This window comes from Chiloscyllium plagiosum, unplaced genomic scaffold (genome assembly GCF_037043375.1).
Source record: "Chiloscyllium plagiosum isolate Xiang-an unplaced genomic scaffold, Cpla_swu_hap1 HiC_scaffold_36, whole genome shotgun sequence".
Taxonomy (NCBI): domain Eukaryota; kingdom Metazoa; phylum Chordata; class Chondrichthyes; order Orectolobiformes; family Hemiscylliidae; genus Chiloscyllium; species Chiloscyllium plagiosum.
Genome location: NW_028270174.1, coordinates 32,563,383 through 32,581,344, shown reverse-complemented (window position 1 = coordinate 32,581,344; position 17,962 = coordinate 32,563,383). Strand labels below are relative to the sequence as shown.

At 40.2% G+C, this 17,962-nt stretch overlaps 1 protein-coding gene across 10 annotated transcripts in view; it reads left to right on the top strand.

The window, feature by feature from the left end:
• inpp4b (inositol polyphosphate-4-phosphatase type II B) overlaps positions 1-17,962 on the top strand; it is a 969,352-nt gene that overhangs the window by 10,965 nt on the left and 940,425 nt on the right. Inside the window, exon 1 of one of the 10 annotated variants that reach the window (XM_043674145.2) lies at positions 8,092-8,217. The exons of the other annotated variants lie outside the window; for them this stretch is intronic. The gene's annotated coding sequence lies outside the window, so the exon portion shown is untranslated. Of the gene's footprint in view, positions 1-8,091; positions 8,218-17,962 lie in introns of those variants that run through there. 10 annotated transcript variants of the gene reach the window in all.

Below are 17,962 nucleotides of genomic sequence, written 5' to 3'. Positions count from 1 at the left end.
TTATGAAGGGTCTTAGGTCAACTAACAATATTAGAAGGTTCTTAAATATGATACAAGCCTGTCAACAGGGAAGATACCGGGTTTAGTTGTCTCCTTGGATGCAGAGAAGGCATTTGATTGGGTAGAATGGCCGTATCTTTTTTATATGCTGGAAAGGTTTGGTGTCGGAGAGATATTTTCTAAATGGGTCTCTATTATACAATGACCCCAAAGCAGCTGTGATCACCAATGGTTTAGTTTTGGATAGCTTCAGTGTTGGTAGGCTGTCGTCAGGGATGTCCTCTCTCATCCCTGCTCTTCACGCTAGTAATCGAACCACTGGCGGAAGCTATACGAACCGACTCTAACATAGCGGCACCGAGGGTTGGTTCAGGTAAACGTAAAATCGCTCTCTATGCAGATGATGTCCTCCTTTTCTTAAATAATCCTTTGATATCCATGCCCTGCCTAATTCAAGTAATCAATCTATTTAGTATGTTCTCAGGCTATAAAATGAATTTTATGAAATCTGAGGCCATGCCGTTGGATGGTCTCGCCAGTATATCCAATTTATTGGATGCATCTTGCTTTCCCTTTCAGTGATCACTGGAGGGTTTTCTATACTTAGATATTTTTATCACTCCAGTATTTGGTCAGATATATAAAGCCAATTTTGTACACCTACTAGAGAAAATAAGGCAGGACCTTCAAAGCTGGGGAGATATCCCAATATCCTGGTTAGGCAGAGTAGCTCTAGTTAAAATGAATATTCTGCGTTGTCTCCAATATCCTATGAAAATGGTCCTTCTGATGTTGCCGAGACTGTATTGCATAAGCTACGCGGCTGGTTTGGTTCCTTTATTTGGAATCATGGACGGCCCCTTATCAAATTAGAAAAGCTGCAGCTTCCACAGGCAAGGGGAGGACTGTATTCTCCAGACTTTAGGAGGTATCAGTTGAGCTCTTTATTATGCTGTATAGCTGATTGGATCCCTTGTGAGTCTCAAGAGATCCAATTTGGTTAGACATTTGAGACCTCCCAAGCAAAATGTCCCCTCATCAATCTTTTATTTTTAGATAAGATGAGAGCTATTATGGACTATTGCAAAAACACTATTGTATTAAATACAGTTAAAGCCTGGAGGATAATGTGGCAAGATTAGGGTAATCTACAAAAAACTTATCCTAATACTCCTATAGTGAGAACATCGGGTTTTCAGCCAGGGCTGACAGACGTGACATTTAAAACCTGGAGGTCCAGAGGTATCTCCTGCTTGGGGGACCTGTTCGTTGGGGAGGTTATGATGTCCTTTGAGCAGTTGCACCAGAAGTTTGGACTGCCTAATGGAGACCTTTTTCGGTATTTCCAAATACGAGATTATATACAGAAGAAGACCATGTTATTAGACAGTCCGTACAAATTGGATAAGGAAAGAAGAGTGCTATGGCCAATGGCTCCACCCTCGGTTAGTACTCTTTATCATTCATTATGTAATGAGGTATCAAAAGACAATGGAATGACGGTTTGTTTAAAACATGGCACCAAGAATTGGGATTAGAAGTCTCTTTAGAAATGTGGGAGGACATCTAGGAAAATGCCAGAAAGATCTCTGTTTGTAATAGAACTCAAGCTATTCAATTCAAGATACTCCATAGGGCTCATATAGCACCTGAATGACTTGGAAAATTTAAGGTAGGAACATCCCCAGTGTATCCTACACAATGTATCCTACATGCAAAATAGAAATGGGCACTCTCACGCATTGTCTATGAACATGTTGCAAGATCCGTAGGTACTGGGACACAGTAGCGAATGCTCTGACAGAGATCTTGGGAACGGAGATTAGATTGGATCCGGTGTTTCTTCTCCGGGGCTTTTCAAATTTTCCCTCCCTGGACTTGCACAGGAGGAAACTATTTTCTATTCTTTCCTTTTGTGCAAGGAAAAATATCTTAGTGAATTGGGTAGCTGAAGGCCCTCCAGGACTTTCGAATTGGCACAGGTTACCATGGAATATATCCCCCTTAACTTCCTTACAAATATGGTGCACCAAAAAACTGAATTATTCTATAAAATATGGCAGCCCTTTCTGAACTATATCGACACAGATATTTCAGCCATACTGTCAAGGGCTTTTGTCTGGCTGTGGTAGTGGTTCTGGCTGGTCTGGGGGCCCCCGGGAGGAGAAATCCCGTATAAATACGGATTTTATTATGACTATGTTAATTCATTTCGAGTATGTACTTAATGATTTAATTGTTCTGTTATTTTTTGCTAGTAATGTATGATATTCTATTTTATGTTTTGGTTGTTTGTAGGATAGATTAGTAGTTGGGTTTTTCCCTTTTTTTTGGTGTGTTTTGGTTATTATTTCTTTTTATTCATATATTGAATATTAGTGTTTATACTTGTTTGTATTACTTTGTAATTTTGTAAAAATTAAAAAATTTCCTTTTTTTTTCAATAAAAATACCTATATATTTAAAAAACGGCAAACCATACTTTACATAAAACACAAAGGTAATAGCACAAAATGCAGAGTATAATGTTACACCTGCAGAGAAAGGTCAACTCTAATATGAGGTCCATTCGTAAGTCTAACTGCGGGGAAGAAGCTATTCTTAAATTTTGTGTTTTCAGACATTTTGTATCTTCTGCTTGATGGAAGAGGGTGGCAGGGCATATAATCGGGATGGGAGGATTTCTTGATTTATATTGGCTGATTTCCCAAGGCAGTGGGAAGTGTCAACTAAGTAAATGGATGGAAGCCTAATTTTAGTGAATGACTGGGCTGCGTTCACAACACTTATTTCTTGCGGTTTTGGCAGAACAGTTGCCATACCGAGCTGAGATGCATCCAGATAGAATGCTTTCCGTGGTGCATGTATAAAAATTGGCAAGAGTCATCCTGGACATGTCAAATTTCCTTAGCCTTCTGAGGAAGTAGATGCATTGATGTGCTTTATTGACTGTGGTATTGCTGTGGATGGACTAGGATAGATCGTTGGTGATACTGATTTTGAGGAACTTTAAGCTCTTGACCACCTCCACCTCAGCACCATTGATGCAGACAGGGTTCCTGAAATCAATGACCATGTCCTTAATTTGCGGAAGAGATTGTTGTCTTTACACCATGCCACTAAGTTGTCCATCTGTTTCTGTACTCTTGTTTTGAGATCTGACCCACTGAAGTGGTGTCATCAGCAAATTTCTAAATGGAGTTAGAGCTGAATTTGGTCCCATAGTCATGAGTGCATATGGAGTATAGACTGGTGCTGAGTACGCAGCTTTGCGGTGTTGAGGATTATTCTTCATTTTCCATAATGAGGTTTATTATATTTTAGGGCCTCAACTAGAACCACTTGCTGCATTGTTCCTACTAAGGAGATTCAGAAGCCTTCAGTGTATCCAGGTCTAATAGTTCACCCTCTTTGTATCTACTCAGCTCCCATCACCCTCCAGATGGACTCTGCCTTGGATTCCCATTCTTGGCCTGCGTGTGTGTTGATAAACATAAACAGAAAATTCTTTTAGAAAGAATTGGTGCCTATTCTTACTGGTTTGCAGTCTATGGGTCAGGAAGTCAAGGATCCAGTTGAAGATGAGAGAGCAGAGTCCTAGGTCGCGGAGTTTGGAGATGAGTTTTTGTTGGAATTATGGTATTGAAGGCAGAGCTATGGTCAATAAATAGGACTCTGACATAAATATCCTTGTTATCTGGATAGAACATAGAACAGCGCAGTACAGGCCTTCGATCCTCAATAGTGTTCCAGCCTTCTATCCTATTTTAAGGTCAAACTAACCTACATACCCTTCATTTTACTGTCATCCATGTGCCCATCCAAGAGTTGCTTAAATGTCTTTAATGTATCTGACTCTACTGCCACCGCTGGCAGTGCATTCCAGGCACCCACCAGTCTGAATAAAGAGTCTATCTCTGACATCTCCCCTAAACCTTCCTCCAATCGCCTTAAAATTATGCCCCATCCTGTTGGCTATTTCTGCCCTGGATAGCCACTCATCATCTTGTACACCTCTATCAAGTCGCCTCTCACCCTTCTTTTCTCCAATGAGAAAAGCACTAGCTCCCTTAACCTTTCTTCATAAGACTTTACCCTCCAGTCCAGACAGAATTCTGGTAAATCTCCTCTGCACCATTTCTAAAGCTTCCACATCCTTTCTATAATGAGGTGACCAGAACTGAAGGCAATATTCCAAGCTCTATAGAGCTGCAACATAACCTTGTGGTTCTTAAACTCAATTCCCCTGCTAATGAAAGCCAGCACACCATATGTCACCTTAACAACCCTAGCAACTTGGGTGGCACCTTTTGAGGGATCTATGGACATGGACCCAAAGATCCCTCTGTTCTTCCTCACTGCCAGCAACCCTGACTTTAACCCCATATTCTGCATTCAAATTCAAACTTCCAAAATGAATCACTTCACACTTTTTTTCCTGAACTCCATCTGCCACTTATCAGCCCAGTTCTGTATCCTGTTAGTGTCTATTTGCAAGCGACAACAGACCTCCACACTGCCCACGACTCCAACTGTCATCGGCAAACTTACTAACCCACCCTTCCACTTCCTCATCAGTCATTTTGTAAGAATTACAAAGAGCAGAGGTCCCAGAACAGATCTCTATGGAGTATTACTAGTCAGAGCTCCAGGCTGAATACTTTGCATCAGCTACCACCCTCTGTCTTTTATGAGCCAGCCAATTCTATATCCAGACAGCCAAATTCCCTGTATCCCATGCCTCCTTACTTTCTGAATGAGTATACAACGGGAAACCTCATCAAATGATGTTCCAGGGATGACTGTAGATCCAGGGTAATGGCATCTGCCGTGGACCAATTGTGACATTCTGGAATGATTTTACTTGTAACACCATAAGATGTAGGATCAGAAACAGACCATTTAGCTGACTGAGTTTGCTCCACCATTCAATCAAAGCATGGCTGATCTGATGATGAGCTTCACTTTCCTGTATTATCCCCTTGACTCTTGATAACCTTACTGTTAAACTTTTGTCTGTCTTAGCCTTGTATATGCTTAACGATGCAGTCCTCTGCAGTAAAGAATTTCACAGATTCCGTATCCTCAGAAGAAATTCCTCCTCATATTTGTCTTTGCGATTATGCACTTTGGTCCTGCTACAAGGGGAGCCAACCTCCTTGAATTATAAGGATTGTCTTATTTTAATGTCTTTTTTTTTTAAACTGTGGATTGCAATGATGAAGAACTGTTTTTAAAAATCAGGATTTACCAGGATGCCTGCATAATTTCATAGCATAGAATTTAACATTTATTGCAAACTCTGCAGGGACCAACAATGTGGAGATCGTCGGGAGCCAAGGAGTGTTTTCACAAGTGGAGCTGTTTGGTTCTCAGCTAATGGAGCAATTTGGAGCTAGAAACTAGTTACAATGACACAGATGCGGTGTGTGTAGCTGTTCCAGCGGAAACTGAATTTCTCTGTAGTAAAAGACTCACTTTAACTTAGGAACAGGAGCAGGCCATCTGTCCTGCCATTTATTAAGATCATAGCTGATCTGTGGCCTAACTCCATACCACAATTCTCTATCTTAGATTAAAAACTAACAACTGAGTCAGCATCCTTTGCCATTTGTGGAAGAAAGTTCCAAACATTTACCAATCTGTGTGTAGAAATGCTTCCAATATGTCTCCTGAATGATCTGGTTCTAAACTTTAGATTCTGTTCCTACTTTTCGATTCCCCAACCAGTGGAAGTATTTTATCTTCATCTACCCTGTCTTTTCCAATCAACAGGCAATACAGCACAAGAACAGGCCCTTCAGTTCACCAAGCCAGCACTGATCCAAATCCTTATTAACATCCATTATTTATTGGCCATGTACAGTTTCTATTCCTCTGTTTGCCTCCCATTCATGCATCTGTCAAGATATGCCTTAAACGGTGCTAATGTGCCTGCTACCACCACCTCTCCTGGCAATGCGATCCAGGTATCCACCACCCACTGTGTGAAACGTTTTCTTGCACTTTTCCCCTAAACTTTCCTCCTTTCACCTTGTACTTGTGACCAATTGTAGTTGACCTTTCCACCTGGGGGAAAAAGCCACTGATCATTCCATCCTATTGAAGAGGTCTACAAAATTGAGACACAGTCAGGTCACTCTTCAGCTTCAGTCTTTCCAGTGAAAACAACTAAAGTTTTGTACAGTTGTAACATAACAAACCGATTCTACATTCGATGCTCCAGCTGATGAAGGGCAGGCATGCTGTATGCTTTCTTAACCATCTTATCCACCTCTGTTGCCACGTTCAGGGATCTGTGGACCTGTATACCCAGATCCCTTTGCATGTCAATGTTTCTAAGGGTTCTGCCATTTATTGTATAATTTACACTCTAATTTGATATTCCAAAATGCATTACATTGCATTTATCCAGATTAAACTCCATCTGCCATTCCTCCATCCAAATCTGCAGCCTGTGTCCTGCTGTATCCTTTCACAATCCTCCACACTATCTGTAACTCATCCAATTTTGGTGTCATCTACAAACTTACTAATCAGGCTACCTACATTTTCCTCTAGATCGTTTATGTCTATTACAAACCATAAAGGTTCCAGCGGCACATCACTATTTATTAATCTGCATTCTCAAAAGCAGCTTGGCACTGCTACTCTTTGTCTTCAATGACCAAGCCAGTTTTATATCCATCTAGCCAGCTCACCCTGAATCCCATGGGAATCTACCTTCTATACCAGCTGGCCATGAGGTGCTTTATCAAATACCTTACTGAAATCAACATCACTGCCCTTCCCTTATCAATCATTCTTGTCATCACCTCACTGGTGAAACATGACCTTCACTGCACAAACCCACGTTGCCTATCACTAACAAGTCTATTTGCTTTAAAATGTGAGTAAATCCTACTTCTCATTATTACTCCAACAGCTTCCCCACCACTGACATCCAGCTCACCAGCCTATAATTACCTGGATTACCTATGTTTCTCTTCTTAAAGGAAAAACATTGGCCATTCGCCCTTCCTCTGAACCTCGCCTGAAGTCAGAGAATGCAAAAATAGCTGGGGCCTCAACAGATATTTGCTACTTGCCTCCCACAGTATCCTGGGATAGATCTCACCTGGCCATGGAGTTTGTCAGCCTTGGTGTATTTGAAGACACCCAACACTTCCTCCTTCATTATGTTGACCTGCACGAGAGTATTCACATAACTTTCCCTAACCTCATACCATGAGACGTAGGATCAGAAACAGGCCATTTAGTCCACAGAGCTGTTCCATGTTGATTGTAGCATCGACTTCCAGGTTCTAGAAGTTGCTATCATGTATGGGCCTTGGAGGCCTATGTAGCAGTATGAAAATTTAGAGGGAAAGGCTGACAGCATCTGTCAAGCCTCCTAAGAATCTTGAGTCTTAAGATCTCCATTCATTCTTCTAAACTGCACAGAATATTGTTAAGAGAATGTGGTGTACTGTACCTTTTAAGAAAGTTAAACGCTAGCAGAACTACCTGACAGCTCCAAGTGTTCTCAACAAGATATAATGTAATATGTGGTCCAGCTACTGGGATAGCTAGGGTAGCTGGTTGTCTGGAGACAAAAACAGATTTGAATTAAGCCAATCAGATTAACCTATACCCCAAAACATACCAAACTCCAATCCAATTTGAATTTAGTATATTGACAATCTTAAAAGCCAATGACACAATCTGATGCTTTGGGGGTATAAGACCAGGGAAAATTGAACAGTTGAGAAGAGAACTTCCATGCCACCAGTATGTAGAGACTACCTGAAAAATAGCTATCTTAAAGGTACTTTATCAATCTGTGACCTGTGAAGCATAATCCCTAAGAAGAAAAGAAGACACAAGAAGATCCAAATAGAAGATTCGACAGCTGGCTGGTTTTGAAAATTCTAATGTTTGGTAAATCTTAAACCCCCCCCCCCCCCCCATTATTATACTAGTATTGTAAAAGGGGAAGTAAGATAGGTTAGAGGAAGGATTTGTAAATAATTGTTGGTTCATTAATCTCTGTTATACTTTTAAGAAATAAAGTTGTTAATTTTTACTTTAAATAGTTCTTTCAAATTTTCAGATTCCTGCATGAGATAAATCTCTTGTGTTGCTGGTTTAAATTAAACAGGAGGGTTTACCCTGTATCGTAACAATATAGTCGGAAGCTCCTGTATAGACAATCTCTCCATGCCTGGGATCAATGTGGTGAGCCTTCTGAGTTTCTTTCCTTGGATAAAGAGCAAAACATGTTCATAGTATTCTAAGTGTGTTATGATTAGTTGTCCATTTGGGGAAAAAAAGATGTTTTGGATACTATGCTTATTGCTTCCTTTTTAGCATCTTAGTGTGGCAGAATACGTGCAAAAGATAAATAATTTGTTTCTCTCAACCTGAGTTAAGGGCATAGATTGAAGTGTGGAATTGCTGTGTTGTCACCACAGGAATGTGGTTGAGGGAGGGGAAGGACTGGCAACTCCGTATTCCAGGTGAAGGATCTTCAGGTAGGACAGAATGTTTTTAAAAAAAAAGGAAGTTCTGTCATACTATTAACGAAGGAATTAGTTACTGCAGTAATGGGTGATAGTATCTTGGAAGGGTCTTCAAATGAGGCCTTGTGGATAGAACTTAGGAATAAAAAGGGAGCAGTCGCACTGCTGGGAGTATATTATAGACCCATCCCTCCACCCCCAAACAGTCAGCAGGCAATAGAAGAGCAGATGTGTAGACAATTCACTATGGTGTGTAAAACCTACAGTGGGGATTTCAACTTCTACAAAATTAATTTTGGTATTCACAGTGTAAAGATTTTAGTGGAAGCAGATATCTTGAAATTTATCAGAGTTTTTTAATATTCGCGTAGGTCTAACAAGGGACAGCTCAATGCTGGCATGAATTCTGGGAAACTAAGCCAGATAGGTGGCATTGGGGAATCATTTTGATAATAGCGACTACAGCAACAAGTTTAAAGTTTATGAAAAGGAAAATGGTGACCTCAGAAAATGATTTTGGATTGATGAAAGGCAGATTTTACAAAAATAAGAACGGAAATTTCTGGAGAAACTTAGTAGGTCTGGCAGCATCTGTGGGAAGAAAGCAGCGTTAATTGATTTCTCATCTGGTGACTCTTCATCATAACTGTGTTCGTAGCTAGGAATATGTGGTATTTATGCTGAAGCCAAAGTTGGGCAAGGAAAGGGAGAGGTGGAGTGGAAGGTGGAGACTGAGCTCAGAGTCAAAAATATGAAAAGGGCATGTAAATAAGGAGATAAAGAATAACCGATCACAACAGGGGAAAAAAAAAAAAGCTGAATAAGTGATATTGAAGAGCTATGAGTGAGAAAATGGGTTAGCTGTGCTGAATACAACCTATATAATGTGACAATGGACTGAGGAGGATGTGGGATTGGGTGACTCTGCTAAAATCAACCCATGTCTTTATAGAACCAGGTGTAGGGTGGTTAATGGAAAAAAAATGGAAGGGTGAAATCAGGCTTTAAAATTATTTAACTTTATTTGAGTTGTAGAGGCTGCAGGGTCACCAAATGGAAAATGAGATGTTGTTCTTTCAGCTTGTTTTGAGGGTAGCTGGAACATTACATAAGGCCTGCGGCAGAAATGTTGGCTGTAGTGGTATGCTGAAGTGGCAGGCAACTGGAAGCTCAGTGATTTTTACGGAGAGAACTTGGGTATTCTGCAAAGTGGTTGCTCAACCTGTGTTTTGCCTCCCAAACATAGAGGAGACCTCATTGTGAGCAGCAAATATAGTAGTCTAGATTGAATAAAGGACAGGAATTTTGTTACTGTAACTGGAAGCGTGTCTGGAGCCTTGGATGATGACAAAGGAAGAGGTAAACAACCAGATGTTACGCCTCCTCTGATTGCATGGGAAGGTGCTGTGGGAGTGTGCAGATTCCTTGGGAAAGGAGGTGGAGTGTACCAGAGGGAAAAGCCATGCAGAATGCTGACAAGGGAAGAGAGGAAAATATGTCTAGTTGTGGTATCCCATTGGAGGCAATGGAAATGGTGGCTTACAATCCTTTGGATGTGGAGGCTGGTAAGTGAAGACCAGAGAAACCCTAACATTGGTGAGGGAGGGAAGGGAAAAGGGTAAGGGATGGGATGTGTTGAATGTGGCTCACAGTCCTTTTGACCATAGTTTTATTTTGTTTTACTAAATAAGGCAGGATTTGGCAAAAGTAGACTGGGAACAACTACTTCTGCGTAAATCCACAGCAGAATGGTGGGGAGCATTCAAAATGGAATTAGCGAGAGTACAGGCCCAACATATTTCTTAGGTGAAATGTAGGAGTAACAAAGCCAGAAAACACTGGATGTCTACAAATATCAGGACTGGATAAGAATGTATTATATGGGAGACTGATTTTTAAAAAAAGTTACAACACATGGTATCAAGGATAACTTTGATTCAAAGCTAGCTTAGTGGTAGGATACAGGTTGGTCCAGAAGGCTGCTGGTGTGCAGTGATCTACTACTGGGATCAGTGCTGTGTCCTATTGTTTATATTGATCCCAGACACAATCTAGAAGAAATTATTGGTGTGGTGTGGGTGGGAGGTTGGAGGTAGGGAAGTGATAAGTGGGTTTGTATATGACATTAAGGTTGGGTGATTGACAGTGAGGAAGAAGGTTACAGGAGGATATAGACTGGGCAGATCAGTGAAGATATAAATTTTTAACCCTGGATAATTGTGAAATCATGTACTTTGGAAGAAGTAACAAGATAAGGGAGTACTCAATAAATGGTAGGACACAAGGATGTTCAGAGGAATCTTGGGGTGTTTGTCTTCAAATCCTGGCAGGATTACTAACCCCCAGGTAAATAAGACAGCTAAGAAGGCATACAGGACACTTGCTGTTAAGTTGTACTAGTTTGGCCACAACTGGAGTTTTGTGTGCAGTTCTGGTCAGCACGCGAGGAAAGATGTGGGAGCAAATTGCTGCAGATGTTGGAATCATCTACTGAAAACCAAAAATCTAGAGATCATAGTGTCAAGAAGCATCCATGGAGAGACAGCAAGGTAATGTTTTGAAAAAGGTGACTCTTTACTGGCAATTTTGATTGCATTGGAGGGAGTGCAAAGGAGATTCATCAAGATGTTGCCTGGAATAGAGCAGTTTAGCTATTTGGAGAGGCTGGATAAGTTCTGGTTGTTTTCTTTAGAGCAGAGAAGACTGAGAGGAGATCTGATTGACACGTATATGATTTAAGGGGCATGAGCAGTCAGATAGAAAGCAGCTGTTACCCTTAGTTGAAGGATCAATAACAAGAGAACATTGTTTTAAAGCAGGTAGGTTTAGATGGGATTTGAGGAAAACATTTACACCCAGAGGGTAGTGGATGTTTGAATACACTGCATGGGAGGGTAGTTGAGGTAGGAAACCCTCAGAACCTTTAGAAAGTACTTGGATGAGCATTTTGAAATGTCATAACATAGATCAAATGCTGGAAAATGTGACTCTTGTAGATAGAGTAGTTTTTTTCATTTGGCGCAGACTTCATAGGCCAAAAGGCCTCTTCTGTACAATTCTGTGCACCTCGACATGTTAGAAGAAACTAAAATCATTACTAATCGAGGTGATAAGCATGAAAATCTTGATATGCTTTGGGTAAAGTGGTTTGATTTTGGTAAGCATGAAATGCAATCTTTCAGATTCCCCCAGTTTGGCATCCTGTCATTAGTCTTCGTGGTGCCTTTCTGAAAGAGATTTCAACTCCATTTCATTATCCCAACATTTTCTTAACTATGAATGAGTTGTTAAATTTATTTGGATAAATATTTTAAATCTGTCCCAGACTCCTCCAAAACTATTATTTCTAGTTGACCATTCAGTGCCTTGTATTCAGGTTAGAGTAAATTGTCCTCCGTTCTCACTTCGTGCTCATGGCAAGGATCTTAAGCTTATACTAATTAATTAACAATCAACAATCATCCAATCATTTTTTTAAAATTTTACTTTATCAAGATAGTCATTAACTTTTTATGCCATGCAGATTCCCAATTTGTCTTGTCTTCTCTTCAAACTGAAGGACCTCATCCTTGGGGTCATTTTAGTGAAATACTCATTTTCTTTGCTCTTGATGTTTTTCTAACAACATGCTTTAACCAGTAATAAATTTGTTTTTTGTATGTATATATTAGATATCTATTAACATTTCTACTTTTTGCTTTTTTTACTTGTCGATACCTCTACTACCAAACAACATTTTTGAAAAAACATTTTTTAAATGTTTATGTTCCTGATCTGGCCATGTTTCTCTATGCCTTGTAAAGATTTACAGTTTAGAGTAAATGTTGTCCTGCTTTTAAAGTTTCTTTTGCCTCCTGCTTCTCTACTTTGTTTCACTCATCTGCCTTTTAAAAGATAAACTGCATGGAAATATTGAGGAATAAGAAAATAGGTATGTAACTTGTCTTAAATTCTTCATGTCGTTTTTTTCACTTATGAAGTCTGTAGACAAATTGCAGACAATTTTTTATATAGCAATTTGTTTTATGGTTGGAGATTTAGGTAAATTCAATTTTGAGGAATTGCATGTACAGCTCTTTGCTGAAACCTGCTTTCCTTTAACAAAATAAAAAAAGTGAAACCTGGGATCTAGTATGGTCAATGTTTTTCAGAACCCCAAAAACGAGCATGATATTGAAAAACAAGAGGATACCACTGTTTGTTTTGCAATTCTGAGTTAGCCATGTTGTCAGATACTGGCAGTGTCATAGAATCATCAGAGAATTCCTACAGTGTGGAAACAGGCCCTTTGGCCAAACAAGTCCACACTGACCCTCTGAAGAGTTGCCCACCCGGTCTCATGCCCCCTACCCTATGTTTACTCACAACTAATGTACCTAACCTATACATCCCTGAACTCTATGGGTAATTTAGTATGGTCAATGCAAACTAACCTGCACATTTTTGGACTGTGGGAGGAAACTGGAGTACCCGAAGGAAATCCACACAGACATGGGTAGAACGTGCAAACTCCGCACAGACAGTCGCCCGAGGCTTGAATTGAATCCGGGTCCCTGGTGCTGTGAGGCAGCAGTGCTCACCTCAGAGCCACTGTGCCACCCCAACGTACAAGGACTGGAGGCAACTGTGCCATTTGGTTTGGGTTTTCTTTGAGACAGAGCCCATTAGAGAGGGGAAGTAGGACTGTCACAAGATTTTACACTAGCAAATGGTTTGTGGCAAAGGAAACAATTTGGGTGTAAAAGTTATTATGGATATTTGTTTGAGAACAAGTAAAAGAAGAGAGTGGATGAACAGGCAGAGGTTAAATCAGAAATGAAGAATAAGGAATGTGAAGGAAAAGGAACAGAAGATCAGGACAAGTGGGAGCCAGTACAGATGAGTGTCAGACTTCATTGTTAAGGCAGTGAGTTTTACTGTTGGTCAGTGTTTAGTTTAAAAAGAGTTAAGTTGAGTGTCTAAGTATATACTGAGGAATTTACCATGTTCCTTATTAAAGTGTTCAGTAAATCAGAGTAAATAAATGGAAGTAAAAGTAAGTCACAGCAAGACAGCTCAGCCAGGGTGGAATGCTTGATATAAGAAGTTGTGAACACTTCTGTTGTCCAAGGTTACCATGTGCAGAACATGTGTCAGGCTGCAGTGACTGGAAATCCGTTTTGATTCTGGAGTGGTGGTTGGAGCAAGGAACATAAAAATGGACTGTAAAGAGCTTCTGTGTTTTTTAAAAATTTTATATATGGGCCGAGTGGTCTAGTTAATGTTGGTGGGGGGAGGTAGTTACCTTTATTCTATTTTACTTCAGTCGCGAGGAGTGGGGTTGTTTTCCCTTGTTATTTTGTCTTATTATATTTAATTATTACTTGTTGAGGTTGTAATTTTATAGTTATATATGTTTATACATGGTATTAACATTACCAACTATATCCAGGTGTAGGTGGGTGGGGGTGGGGTAGGGTGCTCACTGTTAACTCAAGCTCTGTAATATATTTGAATTTTCCTCATCCTATTGAGGAGCACCTGGGTCAAGGGTGGGGCACTGGTTGGGAGAGGATACGATGGTCCTTTGGAAAGGAAGTGATACCCCCTGGGAACAAGGGAGAAAATCTCCATTTAAGTACGTTTTATATTTTTTTAATTTAGAAATAGTTTTTTATTATACTGTTGTGAGTGTATTAGAGAGCCTTTATTTTTGTGAATTTTATATGCTCTATGCTCGGGATGTTCTGCTAGGGTTTCCCCTCCCAAGGGGTCCCGGATTTACCCGGATGATTATGGTTGATCAGTCGGTTAAGTGGTGCACCTGGAATGTCAAGGGGAGTAATTCGCCAGTGAAAAGGAAGAAAATATTATCAAATCTTAAGAAGGAAGGAGTTGATATAGCTCTCCTACAGGAGACACACCTGTTGGATAAAGAACACTTGAAATTACGACAGGATGGATTTGATCAGGCCTTTTTTTCTTCTTTTAGCTCAAAAAGCAGGGGAGTTGTTATTCTTATTCGGAAGAATTTCCCTTTCAAAATCTTAAATCAGATAAAAGACGAATCTGGATGATATATTCTGATTAAAGCCCTTATAAGTGGAGACGAATATGGGATTTTAAATTTGTATTGCCCCCCGGCACATCCTTTTAAATTTATAACGGAAGCCTTCTCAAAATTGATGGCTCTCGGTGCCCGTCATACAATTATAGGGGGAGACTTTAATTGTATTATGGATCCGGAAATAGATAGGAATCCCAAGAGTACTGCAGGAGTATCTCCCAGATCTAGACAATTGGTGGATTTGAACAAAGAATTAGGATTAGTAGATGTATGGAGATGTCTTCATCCACAGGGCAGAGATTTTTCTTTTTTTATTCCAATCCACATAAACGTCATACCAGAATGAATGTGCTTTTTGCCCCCTCGATTTTTTTAAAATTCCATATCATCCTGTAAAATAGGTAGTATAGCAATTTCCAATCACGCTGCTGTATATATGGAAATCAAGGCGAGGAACAATGGGATATCCCCTCGGCATTGGTGTATGGACCCCTTCCTGATGAAATATAGTAAATTTGTAAAGTACTTCTCTCAAGAATTTAAAACTTTTTTAGAAATTAATTTGGGTACGGCTAGCAACCCATCAATGATGTGGGAGACCATCAAAGCTTACACGCGAGGTTTGATCATCTCCTACTCAGCGACCCAGAAAAAATTGAAGGGAGAACAACAGCATCTGCTTGAAGCTCGCTTAAAAGCAGCTGAAACAGCATACACTGATAGACCTTCTATTATTAAATTGCAAAGGATTACGGTCCTTAGGACAGCTCTAAACACCACACTTACTCAAACGGCTAAGAGGGAAATACTATTTGCAAAACAAAGGTTATATGAATTTGGTGACAAACCGGGTAGATACTTAGCATTTCTTGCAAAGAAAAAGAAGGCCCCTCAAACTATCATGTCTATCAAGGAAAGCACTGGTATTTTGACTCATGATCATAAAAGGATTAATGCAATCTTTAGAAATTTTTATTCTGATTTATATAAATCGCAGGATTGTGAAGACAGGACTAGGAGGATGCAATCATTTTTTTAAAAATTGACCTTTCCGGACCTAACTCCGGAACAAGTATCGGTCTTAAATGCTCCCCTAACAGTCCAAGAAATACTTGACACAATCGGGCAACTTCAGAGCAGTAAGGCACCTGGACCAGATGGCTTTCAAGCTGAATTCTATAAAGAATTTATAGGAATATTGGCTGGTCCACTTATGGACATATATAACTACGCATACAGTCAGGGCTGTCTCCCGCCTTCGTTGAAAGAGACAAATATCTCTCTTATCCTTAAAGGAAAGGACCCAGAAGGTTGTGCGTCATACAGACCAATATCCTTGCTAAATGTAGATTTTAAAATCCTCTCTAAAATGTTAGCATTGAGACTAGAAAGGGTATTGCCACATATCATAACGGAACATCAGACGGGGTTTATTAAGGGCCATAGATCATCCAATAATATTAGAAGAGTTTTGAATATGATTCAAGCCTGCCATCAGGGAAAGATACCCGGAGTAGTAGTCTCATTAGACGCGGAAAAGATATTTGATAGGGTTGAATGGTCATATTTGTTTTACACATTGGAAAGGTGTTTACCAAATGGGTCTCAACATTATATAGTGATCCCAAAGCAGTTGTGGTTACCAATGGATTAGGCTCGGATAGCTTCAGTGTGGGTAGGGGCTGCCGTCAGGGATGTCCTCTCTTGCCATTGTTATTTACGTGAATAATTGAACCACTAGCAGAGGCTATACGGGCTGATCCTAATATAATGGCCCCGAGGATTGGTACAGGTAAACATAAAATTATCCTTTATGCAGATGATGTTCTTCTATTCCTCAGTAATCCTCTGATGTCTGTGCCTCGCTTAATCCAAGTTATTAATACATTTAGTGCATTCTCAGGCTATAAAATTAGTTTCTCAAAATCGGAGGCTATGCCAATGGGTGGCCTTGCTATGATACCCCACTTAGTGGACGGATCCCACTTTCCCTTTCGGTGGTCCCTGGAGGGTTTCTTATATTTGGGCATTTTTATTACCCCAGTATTTGGTCAGTTATACAAGGCTAACTTTGTGCATTTACTGGAAAGGATAAGACAGGACCTCCAGCGATGGGGAGACCTTTCAATTTCCTGGCTGGGTAGAATAGCACTAATTAAAATGAATGTCCTGCCCCTTCTCCTATACCCTATGAGAATGCTTCCGGTGATGCTGCCGAGGCTGGCACTACGTAAATTATATGGCTGGCTGGGTTCCTTTATCTGGAATCATAGACGGCCCCTCATTAAGCTGAAGAAGCTACAGCTTCCACAGGCGAGGGGAGGATTGGACTTCCCAGATTTTAGGAAATATCAGTTAAGTTCCCTGTTAAATTACATAGCTGATTGGGTCTTGTCTGACCCGCAATCAATCTGGCTGGACATCGAGGCTTCTCAAGTAAAATGCCCACTTATTAACCTTTTATTTTTAGACAAGAGGAAAATCATTATGGATCATTGTAAAAATCCTATAATATTAAACACAATTAAAGCTTGGAATATAATGCGGCAAAATGAGGGCAACTCACATAAAACATCCCCCTATGCTCCGATAGTGGGAGCATGGGGATTCCAACCGGGGTTTACAGATGCCACTTTTAAACTCTGGAGATCCAGGGGTATCTCATGTCTCGGGGATTTATTTAAAGATGGGGTCCTGATGTCTTTTGAACAGCTGCGTCAGAAATTCGGATTAACTAATGGAGACCTCTTTCTATACTTCCAAATTCGAGATTATATACAGAAGAAGACTACGTTATTAGATAGTCTTTATAAATCAGATAGAGAATGTAGAGTTCTACGGCCAATGGGGGTATCTTCCGTCAGTACTATTTATCATTTACTACATGATGAAGTATTGGGAGATATGGACAATCTGCTTAAAACATGGGATCAGGATTTAGGATTAGAAATCTCTATAGAAACGTGGAATGACATTTGGGAAAAATGCCAGAAGAATCACCATCTGCAACTGAACTCCGTCTATCCAGCTGAAGATACTTCATCGGGCCCATATAGCACCGGATCGATTGGCAAAATTTAAGGCAGGAGCATCTCCAATGTGTCCCAAATGTAAAATGGAGGTGGGCACTCTTGTACATTGCATATGGACCTGTCATAAGATCCATAGATACTGGACTAAAGTAGCAAGTACACTGACATAAATTTTAGGAACGGAAATTAAAGTGGACCCTATATCTCTCCTTTTGGGCTTTTCGAACTTTCCCTCCCTGGACATGTACGGGACGAGACTATTTTCTATTCTCTCTTTCTGTGCAAGGAAAAATATTTTGGTAAACTGGGTGGCTGAGGGCCCCCCTGGACTTTCAAATTGGCACAGAATAATTATGGAATGTATTCCCCTTGGCTTCCTTACA